We start from the raw sequence: 12,910 nt of genomic DNA, 5'->3' as shown, positions 1-12,910 counted from the left end.
TCCAGAGACTGCCTTTTCTTGAGAAACTACATTCCTCTTCACATATATCCTCAGATGGCATGCTGTCCCTGAGCATCTTGAGTAGACTCATTCTCTAGGTTTGGAATTTTTCCTCCTTAAAATCTGCAGTGTCTCCAACACAAACACTACTGTGAGTTATTTCAAGCTTGATCCTAAAATGGGCAGGTGGTTCCAGAGATGAGGTAAGTTTCCAACAGATGAAAAAAGGAAGTGTTGAGGTGAAAAGCAGTTTCTCAAAAAGATAATACCACTGATATGTTTCCATGGTAATTCTGTTCTTTAAAATTCTTTCTCTAATGTAAGTATTTCTCTTAGTATCCAATATAAGCATGTTTCCTCATAGCTCATTTCAGTGTCTTTGGATGAAATACAAATACATATATATATATATATATATATATATATATATATATATATCTTATATATCACTTTGTTTCACATTTTGTAGAAGGTTTAGTGATGTTGACACAGGAAAACTATTCTCTATCTGTTTATTGTAAGAATTCAAAACTGAAAGAACACAGTTTAAATTTAATTAAATAAGACAAACCTACTTGCAGATCTATACTACTGGAGAAATTAGGAAGATTTTTCCTTTGGAATTCACTAACAACTAAAAATAGCACATCCAGTTTGGGAAGAGAAAGACCTCAAGCTGATCAGTCTCCTTGTCTTGATATTATATTGTAAGATGTATTTCTGCTATCTCCAATTTCAAGAAATACCAAATGTGTTGAAAATTACATTTTATCCTTGGTGTTCTGGATTCAATTTAACACTGATAATATAGTCTCACAAGTTAAAAATATATATATTTTAATAGAAAAATGAACAGACAAGCATTTCTTAATCAATAAGTAAAAGAGTTTAAGTTGAACCCCTATATAAATGGTGGCTCTTTCGTTTAGGTAGAACCTAGTATTTTTCTAAAGATGTAAACCAGGGAGGGAGGGGGGGCGACCCAAAGATGCTCCCAGTTCCCTGATCAGGAGGGGGCCATACTCAGGTCCCTCCATGTTCCCATAAGGTCCTCGGCCTCTCTTACCAGGAAGAATACGGAAAGGGGCCCTGGAGGGGTGATGAGGTTACCATTCAAATAAATATCATGGACCCAAAGAGTTTTGCAGAGAGTTATTTATTCGGCAGAGAGAGAGAAAAACACAGAGAGGAGAGACAGCTCCCACACTGCAGTGGGAGGGGATCCAAAGAAGGAATCCCTATAGGTAGGAGAAGCAGGATTTTAACCCTGAAGTTATTCCCTCCCCATTCATGTTCTCATCCAATGAGAGGAGTTCTTTCAAACGTCCTCTGGAGTGATTGATCTTTGACTGATACCAGATAGGCTACTTGGTCCCCAGCAGAGCCCCTTCCTCCCAGAGCTTTTGGGCTTTTTGAACGAAGCAGTCCACCTGGATTTCTCTACCTAGTCGGCACAGGCGGAACACAGATAAGAACTTTGCATTCCTGACGGTGGCGTGTGTGGAGACGTGGCACCGGGAAACTCCTGCCTTTGAAACCACCCCCTGTGGACTCCAGAAGGGGAGTCTTTCCTTAACACAGTCCCTCAAAGGGAAATAATGTTTTTTAGAAGATATTTAGGTGACAAGTTAAATCTGTCTCTCAGAGGTCACACTTAAATTTAGATATACTTTAACTGAAATATATATGACTTCATGTAAGGTCAAATACAATTACAAATTAACATAAATATTTGATGAACTCATTTACAAAATTAAACCAATATACGTAGAGGTTAAGAATGTCAGACTATACTACCATATTGAATTGAATATTTAAAAATTATGTACTAATCTAAGAATAAAGTAAGGAAATATGCACTAGTCTAAGATGAAAATGAATTAATAGGTAAATGTAAGCAATACATTTTCTCTGACTAAATTAGTCCGCTATTGATGATTTATGTAAATTATTTTAAAATAATGTAAAAAGGTGCAGCCATCTCGTATAGCATTGCTTTTGGAACAGAATATATGACAGAGATTTATTTAGTAGTAAGATGGATTTTTGTATATAATTGATAAAAAATGTTTTCCTTATGTAACAAGCATTTGTAATGGAAAATAGCAGAGAACAATAACCTATTGCATACCTTTATATAATTGAACTTAGTCTCAATGTATTTCTACCAATAGGGAGTGAAATGTAGGCACAGAGAGAATCATAGCCTGGGTTTTTTTTTTTTTTTTTTTTTGAGACGGAGTTTCGCTCTTGTCACCCAGGCTGGAGTGCAATGGTGCGATCTTGGCTCACCACAACCTTCGCCTCCTGGGTTCAGGCAATTCTCCTGCCTCAGCCTCCCGAGTAGCTGGGATTACAGGCATGCACCACCATGCCCAGCTAATTTTTTGTATTTTTAGTAGAGGTGGGGTTTCACCATGTTGACCAGGATGGTCTTGATCTCTTGACCTTGTGATCCACCCGCCTTGGCCTCCCAAAGTGCTGGGATTATAGGCCCCAGCCCGGGTTTTTTTAAGAGATGGAGAAGGCTTTACAGAAGCTAAATAACACATGAAATGTAAAAAAAAATTGATAATTTTATATATGATAAAAATATATTATTAAATCACATCCAGAAATTACTATCATCATGTTTTTAATTTCACATAAATCCAAATGTTGTAAATAAGTTTTGGGCTGAGTCCAGAACTATTAAAATAAAGGTAAACCATGACTTTGAATTGAAGTCTAAATTTTCTTACATTATTTTTAGAGAAAAATATCCCTCAGTACTTCCTTTGTACTCCATTATGTCATCTTTCAGAGTAGATTGAAAACACACATCAGGGCCGGGCGCGGTGGCTCACGCCTGTAATCCCAGCACTTTGGGAGGCCAAGGCGGGTGGATTACGAGGTCAAGAGATTGAGACCATCCTGGTCCACATGGTGAAACCCCGTCTCTACTAAAAATACAAAAAAAAAAAAAAAATTAGCTGGGTGGGGTGGCGCACGCCTGTAATCCCAGCTACTCTGGAGGCTGAGGCAGGAGAATTGCCTGAACCCAGGAGGCAGAGGTTGCGGTGAGCCGAGATCGTGCCATTGCACTCCAGCCTGGGTGACAAGAGCGAAACTCCGTCTCAAAAAAAAAAAAAAAAAGAAAGAAAGAAAAAGAAAAAGAAAAACACACATCAGTCTGTATGGTCTTAACAGGAGTCACATTTTAAACTAAGGACACCAAAATGTTGAAGGTAGAGAAATATGGTTAGGAAAAATGCAAATTTAGAAAGTTTGCTGAATACAGTTCTGAATAAATACTTCAAATGGCTACTTGTCCCCTTCCTCTGATGCAAGCACAAGAGCATTCTCTGACCTTCACTCTGATTTCCTAGCAGGGCTGTTGAAGGTAAAATTTACAGAAGTGTATTACGTCCTCAGTCCTCACCTTAAGAGATTTTGTCTTTCAGATTAGTCTGTTCAAACTCCTATACTTAGTCAGTTACCACGCACTGTTGCTACTAGCAACTTCTGTTCCCAGTAAACTGAGATTCTCTCTTCATGCATCTCCTCCTTTTTGTGGGGTGGGTGTGAGAGGTTGTTGGTTCTTAGTACAGCTTTTTTCTTGTTTTGAGGATGGGGGTGATGACTCCCAAGTTCTATACATGTCAGAACTTCACAGCTTTTCAGCTTCTGCCTGATATAAACTCAGGCTGTAGCTGAGGATTTAAGGCAAACATTGGAGGTGACTTTGAGTCAGGCCACTATTCTTTTTATTTCCTAGTCACTGAAAGACTTTTAAAATGTTACTGTAACCAAAATATATTTGGCCTAATGGTTCAGTCTCCAATGCAACCCCAGAACTCAGCAAAGTTCCTTTGGGAAAATCTGACTCTGTGTTTGAGACCCTTTAACTTTCTAGTTTGTAATTCTAACCTCACAACACTGCTGGCCGTTTTTCTGCTTATTTTTCAGAGGACAAATTTCCTCTGGCTGTTCGAAACTTAGCATCCACATTAAATGAGAAAATACTGCAGGAAAAATGTCTGTCAATCACCAATAGGCCTCTGAACAGTTTAATCCTCTCTGAAATTTGTATGTGTCTAGTCCTCATTACTTTCTAACTCCTTTACAAGGTTTATTTGTGTGTGAGTTTTCCAGCTTTTTGCTGTTGTTTCCACAGGATCATTGACTAGCCATGGTCTTTATCGTTTACATGTAAATAAATGTTTCCTTACTGCCCTTTTAAAAGGCTATTTTAATTGTCTCTGCAATACTGGATTGGCATTTAGCACTTCCTAATTTTAAAGTCGTCTTCCAGTTGTCTTTTGTTTTTAGCATTTCTTTTAACTTATATTTTGTTCCTTCTCTCTGCATTTGAGATTTATTGTTTGTTTCTGATTTCCAGGAGTTTTGTTTGTACTATTTACTCTGAATTTATATCACTTAGAAATTGCAGAGTATTTGAATCTTTGAGATACTAGTTAATTTCTAACATCAGTTTTTGAAAATTATCAGCTACTATCTCCTTAGATATAATTTGTGTGAATTCCTTTCACCTCTGCTCTTGAGATTTCAGTTATACGTGTGATAGATTATTTTATAGTATCCCAGGTCTTTAATTCCCTTTTATTTAATTTCCTTTAAAGAAATCCCCATGTTTTTAGTTTCCGAGGGTTGCTGTAACACATTTCTACAAAGTGGGTGGCTTAACAAAACAGAAGAAACTCTCTCACAGTCTAAAGTCTAGAAGTCCAAAATCTGGGTGTCAGAAGAGTGAGTTCTCTCTGAGGACTGTGTTCCATTATCTCGTTTAGCTTCCGGTGCCAGCTGACAATTAGCTTGTTGATGCATTAGTCCAATGTCAGCTCCTATCTTCGCATGGCATTCTCCTCATACTTCTGTCTTCATACAGCTGCCTTTCCTCTGGGTTTCACTTCTCTTCATATAAAGATTCACTTATATTCAATTAGGAGCCCACCCTATCCCCAAATGACCCCATCTTCACCGATGAGATCTGCAAATAATTTTTTTGACCTGCCTTTAAGTTTACTAACTTCATCATCTGCTCTTTAATTCCTTCACTAATCACAATTCTAGAAATTACGCTTAAAGATTTTCTAAGAAATTATAATTTTGAAAATCAATTCATACATTTAATTCTACATTTATTTTTATAAATAATTACATTTAGATTTCTGTCTATTAACTTTAATATCTGGATTACATCTATTTTACTTTTTTCTCTTAGATTTGTTTATATAGTAATGTGTCTTAAATGCTTAGAATTTTTTTAATGAATCTAGTACACTTTAAAAATACTTTCAGAGTCTCTCTTAGAAAGGGTTCTCTAGAAATACATCCCAAGACAGTTCACTTATCAAAAAATACAACTTATATAGATAACTAGGAAGTAGATAGGAAATGAAATAGCAGAGCAAAAAACGTGGCTTCACTAATGTCTAATTTGTCCTGATCCGTATTGAAAGGTCTAAGAAGTATACCTTGTACCAAAGTGCTGCACCCTAAGTCTACAGCAACAGGGTTGCCTTTCGTATTCTTTTATAAGACAGCCCTTAGCCCTGGCCATATTTGATCATCTGAGAAGGATGCATAACTTCCAGAAAAGGAATCGATCACGAGTCAAGGAAAAATACTTGGAAAAGTAGTGTATCTGTTAACTCTGTTAAGTTTAATTAAATTTGGCCTAAAGCAGCCTCCATATACAGCAAACTGTAACACGACTTAATATGTAAACAGACGGCATCCCAACAGTATATTCTCGGTCCCTCAATCCAAGGAGACTAGCATTCTTCCATTTGGATTTTTAGTCAGTTTTATGAATGAGAACTGTGGACCCAGAACCTGTGTTTTCTGGGGAAAAGGGTGGATCTTACCAAAGGTAAGTTAAGGTTACCAAGAGTAATAGAGTTGCAGAGGCCACAGTGAGGAAACCCTTCACAAAAGGCAAATAGGCAGCGGTCTTTATAGCTGCAGTGGCTACGGGCATCAAGGAGACCCCCTCCTTACGTATTTTAAACCGAAAAAGTGAATCTCAAATTTGAAAACTGTGTTCCTATGTGTCTCCCTTTATTGATAACACCCCTATTATTAGAAAGGAAATTATCCACTTTTGCACCGGCAATTCCGATGGAGTCACCCTCTTTGGCCTGGAACGTTTCCCCCACTAGGGAGGGCCCACAAAGGCTTAACTTCCAGGACAATAATGAACCAGTCTTTCAGAGAGAAACAATAATATTTCTTTGGTAGGGGTTTTCAATAAAGTCTAAAATGTCTCCATTTCTGAATCTTACCAATTGAGATTTGTGCTGTTTTGGGGAACACGTTTGTAAGTATCCTCTCTGTTTCCTCTATTGGATCCTACTTCTCTCCCAAGCATCACTCAGTCATCAGAAACCCCCTCCTCAAACCCTTTGGACTGTACTGTTATACTGGACCGAGCACAGAAAGTCAGCACCAAGACAAAAGTATGCCGAATTGCAGGCTTTATTGCCGGCGACCACGGAGGACTCACGTCTCTCCAACCCGGGTGACAAAACTCTTTCATACCCGTAAAATCAGCTTGGGAGTCGGGGTGAGGAGCCGGGATGCGGATGCAGACATCCCCACGAGGGCTGGTGGATTCTGTAAATCACCTCCTGGGCCCAGACGAAGGTGAGGGGGGCGCTCCGGACATTCCAAGGGCCAGGGGACTTTTGTCATTGTGATTGTTACTTAAGTGGCTTACAGAAGTCAAGATAAACATCAGTTTATACATTATCTGCGTAGGGTGGGAATCACAGATCTTTGTTACTTATTACAAGTTGCGGAGCCAGGATGGAATTATCCTGGGCTGCTTATTCTGGTTATTACTGGTAAGCAGAGGCCAGAAACTCTGTTAGTGACTGATACAGAAGGTAAGCAGCTTTACATCTCTGCATTCTGCAGAGTAATCTAGCAGTTCTATGTACAGAAGCCAAGGCCCGCAGTTATTGTGAGGAGAATGAGGTAACTTATTTTTGGAAAACAGCTTTTGTCTTTTATAAAATGGCGTTGCTCAGGTTCCAGCTATAGCACAGTACGTTCTGCCAATTCTATTCATCTTTTTTTTTGTTTGTTTTTGAGACGGAGTTTCGCTCTTGTTACCCAGGCTGGAGTGCAATGGCGCGATCTCGGCTCACCGCAACCTCCGCCTCCTGGGTTCAGGCAATTCTCCTGCCTCAGCCTCCCGAGTAGCTGGGATTACAGGCACGCGCCACCGTGTCCAGCTAATTTTTTGTATTTTTCGTAGAGACGGGGTTTCACCATGTCGACCAGGATGGGTCAATCTTTTGACCTCGTGATCCACCCGCCTCGGCCTCCCAAAGTGCTGGCATTACAGGCGTGAGCCACCCACCCCAGCCCTCACCTTTCTTATAATGAGATTTGTTATACCCTAAAACTCTTTCTTGAGGTAGGGTGGGGGAAAGAAATTCGTCTGTCACTCAATCTTAAAAAAAAAAAAACCCAGAAAGGGTAAACCAGCCTCTGACAATAAGGCAATATTAGCAGTGTCCAAGCTGGGTCTACGCATAGCAAATGCTCTTCCTAGTGTTCAGTAGCTCTACTCAGTATTCTAGCTAAAAGGCACAGTTGAGTTAGGAAATTGTTAATCTAACCTAATTAGTCTCCAAAATATGGCATTCTGGCATAAGAGCTATTTATTTTCAGCAGGTTATTTTGAGATTCTTTTGTGAAAGAAATTTACATCTATAAAGAAAATATTCATTTGTTAAGGGTGCCTCCTTCTTTACACCTAAATTACTAGAAACATTTATAATGGAGAAGGCATTTGTTTAAAAATATATAACAAATCTTGTCTTTGATAAAAGTATGCTTCCTCAGGATCTTGCCTTAACTGGGTCTTTATAAATACTCTTCTTTCTTGGTTAAGCAAATAATGGTATTTAAGTCTGAAGTCTCAGCTCTGTGCCCATGAGACATAAATTTCCTAGCTGGTCTTATTTAAGAACATCCCTTTGGAAATGCAAATTTATGGGCCATGACATAGAAGAAGAGAGAACAAAAGAACAAAAACTATTTAGAAACTGGAAAATTATTTCATTTTGTCTTCTCTCTCTAAAAAATTAGTCAAAGATTTTGGCCATTTCAGTAGGTGATCTTTTTTCTTTGGGGAAAGTGAATTTGACCAGATATTCTTTAATAAATTAGTGAACGTTGATAGTTTTGTGTCTGGCCCACGGCTAAAATTTTAGAATGAAAGCTATAAGATCTGTTTCTTCCTTAGGTAATAAAATAAATTTGTACATAGGATGTGTTTATGTATATCTGTGTATGTAATATTTATGGTTGGTCTCTCTCTTATCTTACCACGTTGCTAAAATTAAATTGTAAACAGATGTATTTAATTGGCTTAGAAAAAAATAATCACATATAAATTATGTCTTTAGAAAAAGAAAAACTAATCTGAATGCTTTTTGAGTTAATGGCACTTGGGTAATGTTTGATAAATAAGAATATTGATGGTTTGATTAAAGCAGGCATAGCTCCAGAGTTGTCAGCATTAAATATAATACATAATCATGGCTCTTCCTACTTCTTACTCATGGTTCATGAGTAAATATGTTATTTCTTTGTCACAAAATCTGTCAGCAGAACAAAAAGACATGGTTGCTTACTATTCCATTTTCATAAGCAATCCAAACACGATTGTTCAAAACGACTGATTTAAGTATACGTAAGATATGATTTCTATGTAAAAGATGTCCTTCTGAACCCAGAAGGCTTTTAACATTCTTAAGGCTGAGGAAAATCTCTTCAAACAATTGAATTCTCAAGCTCACCTGAACAAACAAACCTTGAGTTTGTTGAGTTGCAATGCAAATAATATTTTCCATATATTGTTTAAAAAATATAGTTACACAAGAAATTAATCAGCACATTATATACAATAAAATATTATAGATGAATAAGTTAGGTGGCAAGTCAAGATATTTGACACACTAATAAAAATATAATTTTAAGGACAGATACTCATCAAAATATATGTTTAGCATTTCCTGCTAAGGAGTGACTATATGGTGGGAAATTGGGAGAGTAGATAATTAATATTATTTAATATTTTTACTAAAAATTAGTACAGTCGCAGCTAAAATAATGACTAAAAATTACACAATATTAATTAATAAAGATTTAATAATTCAATAACATTTATTTCTATAAAATACCAAATATATTGCTATTTACTAATAATTACTTACCAAGGAGGAAGATGTCTAGAAGGAATCTCTTTTCTTTGAGTTGCTCAACTTTTCACGAATTATACAACTAAAAATAGTAATATAGGAGTTACATTTGAAAAGTGATATAAATGTTTTCTTTTTTCCCCAGGCATCATAGCCAAATAAGAGCAGCTCTGGTCCGCAGCTCCCAGTGAAACCAAGGCAGAAGGTGGGCGATTTCTGCATTTCCAGCTGAGGAACTCAGTTCATCTCCCTGGGACTGGATAGACAGTGGGTGCAGCCCACAGAGGGGAGCAGAAACAGGATGGGCCCTTGCCTCCTCTGGGAAGCACAGCGGGTCAGGGAACTCACTTCCCTGGCCAAGGGATGCCTTGAAAGACCGGGCTGTGAGGGATGGTGCTATCCAGCCCCTATACTGTGCTTTTCCCGTAGTTTTTGCAACCTACAGACCAGGGGATTCCCTACACCATAGGGGCCCTGGGTTTCAAGCACAAAATTGGGCAGACATTTACACAGACACTGAGCTAACTGCAGGAGGGTTTGTTTGTTTGTTTTTGTACTCTGGTGGCACCTGAAATACCGGCAAGACAGAACCATTCATTGACCTAAAAAGGGGACTGAAGCCAGAGAGCCAAGTAGTCTTGCTCAGCAAATCCCAACCGCACAGAGCCCATCGACCTAAGATCCACTGGCTTGAAATTCTTGCTGCCAGCACAGCAGTCTGAAGTCAACCGGGGATGCTTAAGCTTGATGGGAGAGGGGTGTCCGCCATTGCTGAAGCTTGAGTAGGTGGTTTTCCCCTCACAATGTAAACAAAGTCCCCTGGAGGTTTGGGCTGGGTGGAGCCTACTGCAGCTTGACAAAGTCCCTGTAGCCAGACAGATGCCTCCTCTCTAGGCAGGGCATCTCTGAAAGGAAGGCAGCAGCCCCAGTCAGGGGCTTATAGATTAAACTCTCATCTCCCTGGAAGAGGGAGCCTGGGGAAAAAGGCAGCTGTGGGCACAGCTACAGCAGACTTAAAGATTCCTGCCTGCCAGCTCGGAAGAGAGTAGTAGATCTTCCAGCACGGTGCTCACGCCCCGCTGAGGGACAGACTGCCTGCTCAAGTCGGTCACTGACCCCGGTGCCTCACGGCAGGAGACAACGCCCAGCAGGGGTCATCGACAAACACCTCATGCAGGAGAGCTCCGGCTGTCATCTGGTTGGTGCCCCTGGGGACAAAGCTTTCAGAAGAATGAGCAGGCAGCAAATAGAGTCAATAGTAATTCCTCTTTACCTACTTGAATAACCTTTATTTTTTTCTCTTGCCTGACTGCCCTGGACAGAACTTTTAATACTATGTTGAATAGGAGTGCCGAGAGGTTTTTTGAAAAGAGTAACGAAATGGATAGACTGCTAGCCAGACTAATAAACAAGAAAAGAGAGAAGAATCTAATAGACACAGCAAAAATGATAAAGGGGATATCACCACTGATCCCATAAAAATACAAACTACCATCAGAGAATACTATAAGCACCTCTATGAAAATAAACTAGAAAATCTGAAGAAATGGATAAACTCCTGGACACATAGACCCTCCCAAGGCTAAACCAGGAAAATGTTGAATCCCTGAGTAGACCAATAATAAGTTCTGAAATTGAAGCACTAACTAATAGCCTACCAACCCAAAAAAATGCCCAGGACCAAAAGGAGTCACAGCCAAATTCTACCAGAGGTACAAAGAAGAGTTGTTACCACTCTTTCTAAAACTATTCCAAACCGTAGTAAAAGAGGGACTCCTCCCTAAATCATATTATGAGGTCAGCATCATCCTGATATCAAAACCTAGCAGAGGTACAACAACAACAGAACAATATTCAGGCCAATATCCCTGATGAACATCAATGCGAAAATTCTCAATAAAATACTGGCAAACAGAATCCCGCAGCAAATTAAAAAGCTTATCCACCAAGATCAAGTCCCTGGGATACAAGCCTGTTTCAACGTGCAAATCAATAAACATAATCCATCACATAAACAGAACCAATGACAGAAACCACGTGATTATTTCAATAGCCTTTGATACAGTGCAACACCCCTTCATGCAAAAAACAATAAAGTAGGTATTGATCGAACACATCTCAAAATAATAAGAGCTATTCAGAACAAACTCGCTGTCAATGTCATACTCAACGGGCAAAAGCTGGATACATTCCCTTTGAAAACCAGCACAAGACAAGGATGTCCTCTCTCAGCACTCCTATTCAACACAGTATTAAAAGTTCTGGCCAGGGTATTCAGGCAAGAGAAAGAAATAAAGGTTATTCAAGTAGGTAAAGAGGAATTCAAATTGTCTCTATTTGCAGATGACATAATTGTGTATTTAAAAGGCCCCTTGGTTTCAGCCCAAAATCTCCTTAAGCTGATAAGCAACTTCAGTAAAGTCTCAGCATAAAAAATCAATCTGTAAAAATCACAAGAACTCCTATAGACTAATGATAGACAAATGGTGCCAAATCATGAACAAACTCACATTCACAATTGCTACAAAGGGAACAACTTATAAAGGATGTGAAAGACCTTTTCAAGGAGAACTACAAACCACTGCTCAAGGAAATAAGAGAGGACACAAACAAACAGAAAAACATTCCATGCTCATGGGTAGAAAGAATCAGTATTGTGAAAATGGCCATACTGCCCAAAGTAATTTATAGATTCACTGCCATTCCCATCAAGCTACGATTGTCTTTCTTCACAGAATTAGAGAAAACTACTTTAAATATCTACAACCATCTGATCTATTATAAACCTGACAAAAACAAGCAATGGGGAAAGGATTCCCTGTTTAATAAATGATGTTGGGGAGACTGGTTAGCCATATGCAGAAAACTGGATCTGCACCCCTTCCTTACACCTTATACAAAAATTAACTAAGATTGATTAAAGACTTAAATGTGTAACCCCAAACCATAAAACCCTGGAACAAAACATAAGCAATACCACTCAGGACATAGGCAAGGGCAAAGACTTCATGACTAAAACACCAAAAGCAATTGCAACAAAAGAAAAAATTGACAAATGGGATCTTCTGCACAGCAAAACAAACCATCATCAGAGTGAATAGACAACCTACAGAATGGGAGAAAATTTTTGCAATCTCTAGATCTGAAAAAGGGCTAATATCTAGAATCTACTAGGAACTTCAACAAATTTACAAGGAAAAAAATCAAAAAGTGGGTGACAGATATGAACAGACACTTCTCAAAAGAAGACATTTATGCATCCAACAAATATGTGAAAAAAAACTTATCATCACTGGTCATTAAAGAAATGCAAATTAAAACCACATTGAGATACCATCTCACGCCAGTTAGAATGATGATCATTAAAAAGTCAGGAGACAACAGATGCTGGAGAGGATGTGGAGAAATAGAAACAGTTTTACACTGCTGGTGGGAGTGAAAATTATTTCAACCATTGTGGAAGACTGTGTTGTGATTCTTCATGGATCTAGAACTAGAACTATCATTTGACCCAGCAATCCCATTACTGAGTATATACACAAAAGATTAAAAATCCTTCTACTACAAAGACACATTCACATGTATGTTTATTGCAGCACTACTCACAATAGCAAAGACTTGGAACTGACCCAAATGCCCATGAATGACAGACTTACTAAAGAAAATGTAGCACATATACACCATGGAATACT

The sequence above is a fragment of the Callithrix jacchus genome, chromosome 21 (assembly GCF_049354715.1).
Source record: "Callithrix jacchus isolate 240 chromosome 21, calJac240_pri, whole genome shotgun sequence".
Classification (NCBI taxonomy): domain Eukaryota; kingdom Metazoa; phylum Chordata; class Mammalia; order Primates; family Cebidae; genus Callithrix; species Callithrix jacchus.
This window is presented reverse-complemented; position numbering follows the sequence as displayed.